Source organism: Lygodium microphyllum, chromosome 2, assembly GCF_053477565.2.
Source record: "Lygodium microphyllum isolate KBCC chromosome 2, Lygodium_microphyllum_v1.1.10, whole genome shotgun sequence".
In the NCBI taxonomy this organism is placed as follows: domain Eukaryota; kingdom Viridiplantae; phylum Streptophyta; class Polypodiopsida; order Schizaeales; family Lygodiaceae; genus Lygodium; species Lygodium microphyllum.
The window spans coordinates 152516587-152525759 of NC_141136.1; positions in this window are offsets into that span (position 1 = coordinate 152516587).

The following is a 9173-nucleotide window of genomic DNA, read 5'->3' on the forward strand; positions in this document are numbered from 1 at the left end:
AATTTGTGTTATTGAAGGGTAAAGGTCTACAATAGCACTAGACCTAGTCTTTAATCCAACAATATACATTATCCACATCACTTTTCCCTAGTGATTGGTTATATATGAGGTTTTCAATTGCAAGTATTTAAGTGCTGTAATCTTGTCATCCTAATAAAGTTTCCTTATCATTCACTATATTTAATTAGTTATGTCCAATCTATATGTGCTCTCATGCTAAACTCCTCTCCCTTAGATCCAACTACTTAATTATAAAGATGTAGCTAGGAAAAATGAAAAAAAGAGCACGATTATTAAAATCTAGTAGCTAAATAATCTGATCTAAGAGGCAAAATATATACTATGTATCATTTAACTTATTTTAAGCTTGAAATTTTACAAAAAACAAAGTTTTGAATTTGTATTTAAGTCCCACAAAACATGAGAATGCATATTATGTAAATCCAAAGAGTTAGGCTTGCTCTTGTACACATTCAAAATTCCACAAGCATACAATGAAGTGCTATGGAAAAGATGGATATTGTAAATGGGTAGAATCTAATTAAAAGAGTCTGGAGAGTGGAAGCCCAAAAAAAAAAAACCTATGCATATAAAGTTTACAAATGGAAAGAGTCTCGTTCTTATATTTGAAAACTAAAGTGAGAGTCCTCTAATGCTTGACCTATTGAGAGTGTGAACTTGTGTCTCATACACGCACGTGTGCACACACGCACACACACACACAAATCTTCCTTCCATGCTTTCACTATTTCCCTTGTCTTGTCTTCTGGTTAACTAGAGCTTCTCCCCTCTTGTCTATCCTATAAAAATAGAGATGAAAGCAACAATATGTGAGTATTTTAGTTTTCTCTTTCTTTCTAGTATTCTTGGGAGAAGAGTGGTTGATGATAGTGTGTCAAGCTGGGATTGCAAGCAACCCTTGTAAGAGGTGGATTTCGTTATAAGAATGGAGAGTGCTTGAAAGAATAACATTTCCATCTAGTCCCATTTCATTGAGATTTAATGCTTCAATGAACTAGCTATAGTGATTATACAAACTTCATGTTAACATTGTTAGCAATTGCGTTTAGAGTGTCTTGTTTGTTCCACTTAGCACCATACTTAGTATGTAAATGATCAAAGAGAGAGTTCATCAAACTCTATAGACCATATCGAGAATCTATCCAAGACAAAGTAATCACACATTAGGATGCTTATATTTTAATCATGGACTGTTTTTATACTAATGTGTCGAGCATGCATCTCAAGGTTATCATCCATTCATACTTTGCATGGTTGCCAACATATAACTCTTTTTTTAAATTGTTAGTTTGAGAGCATTATTCTCTATACGAAAACCCTATGTTGGATATTGCTAGAGTTAATGTCAAAGTAGGGCCATCATTTTAAGATTTGTATAAAGTCTAAACAAAAACAAATTGATTCTCGAGAAGGTGGAAAAGTGCATTGTAAAGCTCTAAAACATTTTAAAGTCTACAAAGATTGGAAGCAAATCTATATTATCCCTAGGTTTTTGCTATCCATTCATTGTAGTTAAAAAATATGGGATTACTAGCTTAGAAAGTAGTGTTTCCATAGGGAAAAAGGTTTGCCTTGTTTTTCTTGTAGGTATGCTTAAAAGCAAGTAGGATATAAAGTTAGCATGTCCAAGTGGCACTAACATGCTTATTGTGGTAGGTTAAATTAAGCTCCCCTCTTAGTTGCTAACACAACTATATCCTCCAACTCATAGGCAAATTCAAAAGTGCACAAATGCCCCAAGCTTTTTTCTACTTAGCAATCATGCTACCACTACCATGTGTTTGAACTCCTTCTTTGACTGTCATATTCCAATCATTGCTAACAATTTCATTCCTTCCTTGTAGATGCTAAAGCATATATTCTCATTATCATACTCTCACAACCAAGTTGTTGACTACATAAACAATGCAAACCAAAAAATGGACATTGCTAATCTTAACTTGAACCCCAGAATAGCTACCATCTATAAAAACAAAGCTCGCTAAGGGACTAAGATCTTGCTTCACTAGGATCAAGGTATCTTCCTTAACCTTAGATGCCACATCCTAGAATGTCACATAATCCTTTACAGGATTCTTGATCAAGCTTGCTTTCTTGAAGAGCTAAGTTTTGAGGCTTGTACCTATTAATAATCCCATAGGTAACCTATTTATGAACATTTGAGGAGAAACCATAGATGTTCGTGGAATAGAATTTGATCCTAGGAGATAAGGCCATCCTCTCGACACTATGAAGCCAACTCATCCAGCATTTCATGGCCATCTAAAGGGGGCAAAATGATTATGATCAACTAGCAATGTCATAAGCTTTTTGATTGAGGGCTTTAGATTATTATTCTTTTTACCATTACATATGTTCTCCATTTTTGTGGGTGCCATGTTCTCCTTATTCACATATGCTACCATCTCCTTAGCATGTTGCAAAGCCTCCTTTGATGTTGAGGGCACTGAGTTGTCCTTTGAGTTCCTTGACATCTGCTTCTCCAAACGAGTTTGGAAGATTGCTTTGAGTCCACCTAAAAAGCATATTTCCTTAAGATCTTGATCAATATTTTGCTCTCTGTTTTTCCATCACATTTTTGTTATTTGAGCTTTTCACTACTTGCATTAGCAACACTGAGGTTAGCCTTATTGGGACATGATCATGCAAAATGGCCACTTTCCTTGTAGTAATAACATGCATCAAGAAAGGTAGAGAATTTGACACTAAGCAGCACTTCCATCCCTTGGGCATCCTACAACTATAAAAACTCTAGGGGTTCATTTCGTCCATTCCACATAATACACACTAGATTGTTAGGCTTGAGGAGACCCTTGGAAGTAGCAGGGATAGGAATATATAAAACCTTCATGAGGGAAGCAACGATGACTATAGTTCCTTCAACAAGTCAAGGGGGAAGTCAATGAACTCAATCCACATTTTGGACATTCTTGGAGCAACACACTCTTGGGAGAGAATGATGAGGACCATGCAAGAGCATATACTAGGTTCCCTTGTATCCAATAGAGGATGCAAGCACCCAGTTGCACTCACATTTGAAGCCTAGTAGAGCAAACTGGAAGCCTTTCCCCATAAACTTGAACTAAGTGAGTGCAACCTTTCCTTGATACGTGGCATCGAACCACTTTGAAAAAATTCATCCTCAAGAAGAGGACATCCCAAAAAATACATGTAAACACTAATTGCGAGAAGTGTAGCATAGCATTACCCACTCATAGGAGAGAGTGACAATAGCTTTGTGCACATGAGTGCCTTCTTAACCCTTCAATTTGTAGGTGGAATTATGGAGTTCTTGGTCCTTTTGCAGAGCCCTCTCTACTTTGGTCATGTCCACGTCCTTGTTTTGTAGTGCATGCTTGTAATCTAGCTTCAGAATAGATTATTCAAAGGCTCAATTCATTGCCACTTCCCAATACAAGTCACCATGCATACCTGCATGTTGCGTGGCATAGTAATGTCCGCAATAGTCTGATACGGGAGTTAATCTCCACTTTTGTCTTTATAGAGTTTGCCCACATTTTGTTTCAGTGGATTTAGATACTTCAAGAGCATCAACTATAGAATAGATGTCATGTGGGCCTTTAGCACTACCAAAACCTCCTAATCCACCCAAATTAGCACATGGCTCGCCATCATCGCTATTTGACATTTTTCATCAACACTAATGCTCACTCAATGCATCATGACTTGTTGCCTTTAGCTTAAGGAACACTATAGGCTATGTTGTACTTGCACATGTGTATATGGTTTCTTTAATTCGATGATGTAGTTCACGTCATAAACTAGTTTGCAATATATGTGTGGAAAAATATACAAAGATGGAATGAGGTCTCCACCCCCATAGTCTCTTATCTTGTTGAGGATTTGATCCACCACTATTGTGCATTCAATCACCTAAAATGCTCCTAAACCTAGTCCACTTGGCCTAGAGCACACTTTATGTGTGTCCAATGGGAAACCACAACACTAGCCATTTTAGCCACCATATAGCTATGTCTAATATGGCACAACTGTCATTTATACATTGTATTATAGATTATATCACAATTATCCCTCTTAAGAATTGGGTTTGTTTGAGGATACCTTTGTTGAAGCACACACATTCACTCTCAAAAAGGCCAAACTTGATCGCATGACCAAGCTCTACCCCTAAAGAGATATGGCTGAGCTCTAACATAAGGGGAACTTGAAGAGAGAGTTGAAACTATCGTACCCTCAGGCTAGGTATGACCATATGGCCAAATTCTATAGTCTAAACTATATTGACCTTAATTCTAGGTTTGAGTGCATGGTTAAGCTCTTCCTTCCCCTACCGATCATGTTGGTTTGGATAACAATTGCTAGAAGTTGGTCAATTTGATGTCAATAATGACTATTAGATATTTGAACTAAGAGAAATAGTCTCATATATTGGCTAAATGATAATGCTAATTCGAATGGCTTAATCCAGTAGTTGATATTAGAGAGCTTGGGCTACTTAAATCTAAGCATTAGATCTTTTAGCTTTTTCATATAGGAAGTTGAGCAATATGGCCTAGGTGCCATGCCACATCAATTTGATGCTATATGTAATTACATCTTTTTGTTAATATAACATGCATTACCCTTGCAATTGAAAGAGGATACTCCAAAGTCCTATTCCAAGTAAGAGGATTAATTTAGTAGTAACTCCTACTTCTAACCCATTATCACTTCATTATGTTTTCCATATTGAGATTTGACAAGATAAGGATAAAGAGGAAAAAGGTATCGAGGTACTTGCTAAAAACAATATTCTATCCTTTAATACATTGAGCTTTTCTAGAGGTTGAGATACAAGCAAATAACTACAAATAACTATCATACGCATGAAAACTCAACTATGCTCTAGGATAGGAAAAACAACTAGTTGTGCATAAGAAAAACTCAATTATGGCTCAATGACAACTTTTTTGGTTATTGGAAATAATCGTGGAAGTTTAAGCCACAAAGTTCTTGACATGGTCTTACTACGATGTTTCATTGGTGAACATGAACAAGAGGGCCACATGAACAAAACATGAATTCACTCTTCAAAAAAAGAAGAAGATAAAGAAGGCAACACTTGGAAGCTTGGTCTCAGGAGCTTGATTTTTTGTCATCATAGCTCCATGCATGCACTACAATTACATACTTTCATGGATTGCCTTTTGTCTACCATGCTTATCCTATGTCTACACATCGACAAAATGTTTATTTGCTTGTTTTAACATTATGTACCTTCACCATCACTCAAACAAAACTAAAAATGGCTTCCTTTCTTTAAAACAAAATACATGTTTTATTAGAGCATACTATAGGCATGTACATATATTGGATCATTCATAAGCTTCAATACTAGTTATTGAAGTTGAGGAGATGAAAGTTTAGGTACTATGTAATTTGAAATGAGGAAGACTTGGAGTACATGATGGAAGTTAAAATGAATATCAATAATGTCAATAGATACAAATTTATATCAATATAACCAAATTCATATAGCATGTCTTTTGAAGATAGTAGATCTTTGAACCTTGTTGTAACATTTGAACAAATTATATCCTTTGGCCAACAATAGTTATTGCACAATCTCTAGAGGGACTAGATGTACTTTTTGAAAAAGGGATCATATGCTTTTCACATAGGCCAGAAAAACAAAATAAAACTTTCAATTTTAATAAGGTTTCAATCAAAAAGTGATCAGCTTACTGGACCTTGAGTTTCCACATGTCATGAAACCCATGAGTTCAGGTTTGATTTTGGCTTGGGTGACATGGGCAAGTTGGTTGCTTTTTTGTTCACTATGGAAAATTTTTGAATGCCTTTGCACTTGACACATTAGCTCATCTCTCCTGTATCATGTAGACTATTGTGAAACAGAGCTTATTCCTAGATTTTCTAAACTATTGTGACACCTACCTATCAAGATGTCTAGACTACTATGAAACCTACCTTATTTCTAGATTGCCTTACTAATAAAGCAATAACATGAACCATCATTAATAGGATAAATAGAAGGATAATTCCAAAGGCAAGCCAAAAATGGAGCATGATTACATAAAAAAGGGACGAACGTGCCAAAATTTATTCTAAGCATTTGGATAAGTGCTTGAAGGCTATTTTAAATATCTTACAAAATGTTAAGATAATGTTGGCCCATAATTTCTTGATTAGCACTACTCTAGCAATGTTCTAGAGCATTGGGCTTTAATCATCTATCAACCCTTGTCTCAAAACAAGGCTCTCCTCATCCTCCTAATGAAATCATAGAACTCAATTGCTTAGAACCACATCTCATTTGAGGAGCTCCACGTGATTCGTGCAATCCTAGAAAAGGTGTGTGACTATCTCCTTCTACTTCACACACATTTGCTAGGTTCCATTAATATTTTTGAACTTGCTGATTTTGTCTTTTGTGGGTATCTCTCTAGTACACTTAAAACACTCAATATCGATTGCACATCTTTATTAAAAAGTAATGGAGCTTGATTACATTGGGATTCTCCTCCTAAGAAACCTTACCCAAAAGGAGGACCAACGAAGTGTTTAGTTGGGAAAGAGCTTGAAACTTCACAAATGTGCCATGTGATGTTTCTTTTAACCATTAATGCTTACAAAACAATGCTCTCTTACTTGTTCATAATCAAGATTGCTATGGTCTTGATCTTTGTCTCTATTTACAATAGATTCCTTTTGCCTAATTTGATGGTTCCCTTACCATTGTTAAATTGAACTTTATCCATCTCCTCATTCCTTTAATTACTATGCACTTGCTTTTTAGGCACCTCCTTTTGCAATCCTATAATCACAACTTTTTCTTTATGTGTTTGCTATGGGTGTTTTAGGAAAACATATATCATATTTTAAATTTGTATCATCCTTTACTATTACTCAGAGAAGGTTTGGAGGAGGGGAACACATGCCCACATTTCTGATAGCCACGTGTCATGTCGCAAATCATAGAGAGTCTAGAGATAATAAGGTTGCGCTTCTCCTCTATTTGTCCCATAGGCATAGTTGCAATGCAAAAATGAGCTTGGAGATGGTATAAAGAGAAGAGGAGAGGCAACTCTCAAGCACATTTCGGCCCTCTCAATCCAACATGTCAGTGTAAGTTAGAATAACATGATTTGTTGGTGAATGTTAGAAAGATGTAGGTTGGACTAACATGACATACGTATTAATTTGTTCGTCGTAATTATATAGGTCAGACTAACTAAAGTCCAACAGATTAATTCTTTCATCGGACTAATGTTGATAATTCACTCATCATAACTATACTCATTAATGATTTGGTATTTCTAGGATGCATTATATTTGTTCATCATTCATTCATTTCGTCTTTCATTTGCTGCATTCATAATTGTAAATTTTAATATTAATGTTATTAATTCATTCATTATGTTGAATGTTAAATACATTTAATACTAATTTTTCTTAATATTGAATGCATTAATTAATTTATAGTAATTATCTAATTTATTTACTTAATATTATAATTATATAATATTATCCATTCATTTATTATAATATTAACATTATGATATATATTAAACTTATTTAATTAATATTATCATAATTTATATATTAATAATTAATGTTAATATTATTAACTCATTTCATTTTTAAAATATTAAATTGACTTAGTATTAAACTAATTCATCACTTTATGGTAATTTATATTATTTTATTAATTCACTCATTATGATATTAATATTACGATACTTATTGAATTTGTTTAATTAATATTATTGTAATTTATATATAATGATAAATATCAAAAATTAAATTATATTGCATTACTTTATTTATTGAGTTTAATTAACTAATTCATTTATATAATTAAGAATCTTAATTATATAAACAAATGAATTAGTTAATAAAACTCAATAATTAACCAATTAGTTAAAATAAATTAATATAGTTACAATCAATGAATTAATGTAAAAATATATAAATTAATTACCATACAAATTTATATAATTATACAATAAATTATATTAGTTATATTACGATACATTAGAGCTCAACTAACTAAACTATTGATGCCTATGGCTAACGAATTCATTTTATGCCCATGGAATGGATTGGAGACAAATCTAGAAGGCAACATATTGTGGGTAGTCGAACTATAAAATACATCAGCTAAAGTTATAATCATACATGAATGAGTTGTTGATACAACCACTCAATTGTCCACTTCTAATAAACATAATTAACCCAATTACAAATCATCATCTAAAAGCATGTGTGTGTGTGTGATGTGCATGCTATTGGAAGTGTAGCGTATGTAATTATGTATGTGCATATACATATGCATATGTATGACTATATGTGTACGCATGTGCTTATACATACATATATATTGTGTGTGTGTGTGTAGAGAGAGAGAGAGAGAGAGAGAGAGAGAGAGAGAGAGAGAGAGAGAGAGAGAGAAGAATTGCCCTAGGTATAACATACCTATATTTTATTTAGATTTGAGCCAAAAAAAGGTATAAGAATTTGTAACATTGCTAGAAATAATCTTTTAATGTGCCTTTAGAGGGGCATGAAATCAACATAGAAATGGACAAAATAATCTATTTGGCAAATTAGTTTGATGTGGTAAATAAAGTTTTTAACTTTTTAGTTTGATGTAGCCTTTAACATGTGTTGGTCTCTCAGATGTTGCATGACTTGCTATTTATTTGGGATGATCGTCTCTCTCTATGCATGCTAATGTTCACTATGCTAGGATTGGTCATTTACACCATCTCTTCATTTTAGGAAAAAGTGGTGATATGATCATGTTGTCATCAAAGATTGAGGGAACTAAAGCTCTCTTAAAAATCATTGATTATGAGATCATGTGACAAAGACTACACCCCTTGCCAAAAGTTTAGGGGATACTCTTGAGGGCTCCGTGCAACATGGGTGTGGGCTAAGTTGGCACTTGGGTCATCAATCACAATCCTATGCACCCTTAAGTGTTTAGAGAATGTAAGTGTATGGAAGCAAAAAGTGCACAACCTCCATGCATCAAGACATGAAATGTGTTAACCGAGAGTAACTCTATCAAAGTTTGGTGCAAAGCTGGGGCATAGTGCTACGAGGAAACTAGACACAAAGCACCTAGTATTGTTTAGACAAGTCGGCAAAAGTCTCTACTTCCTATT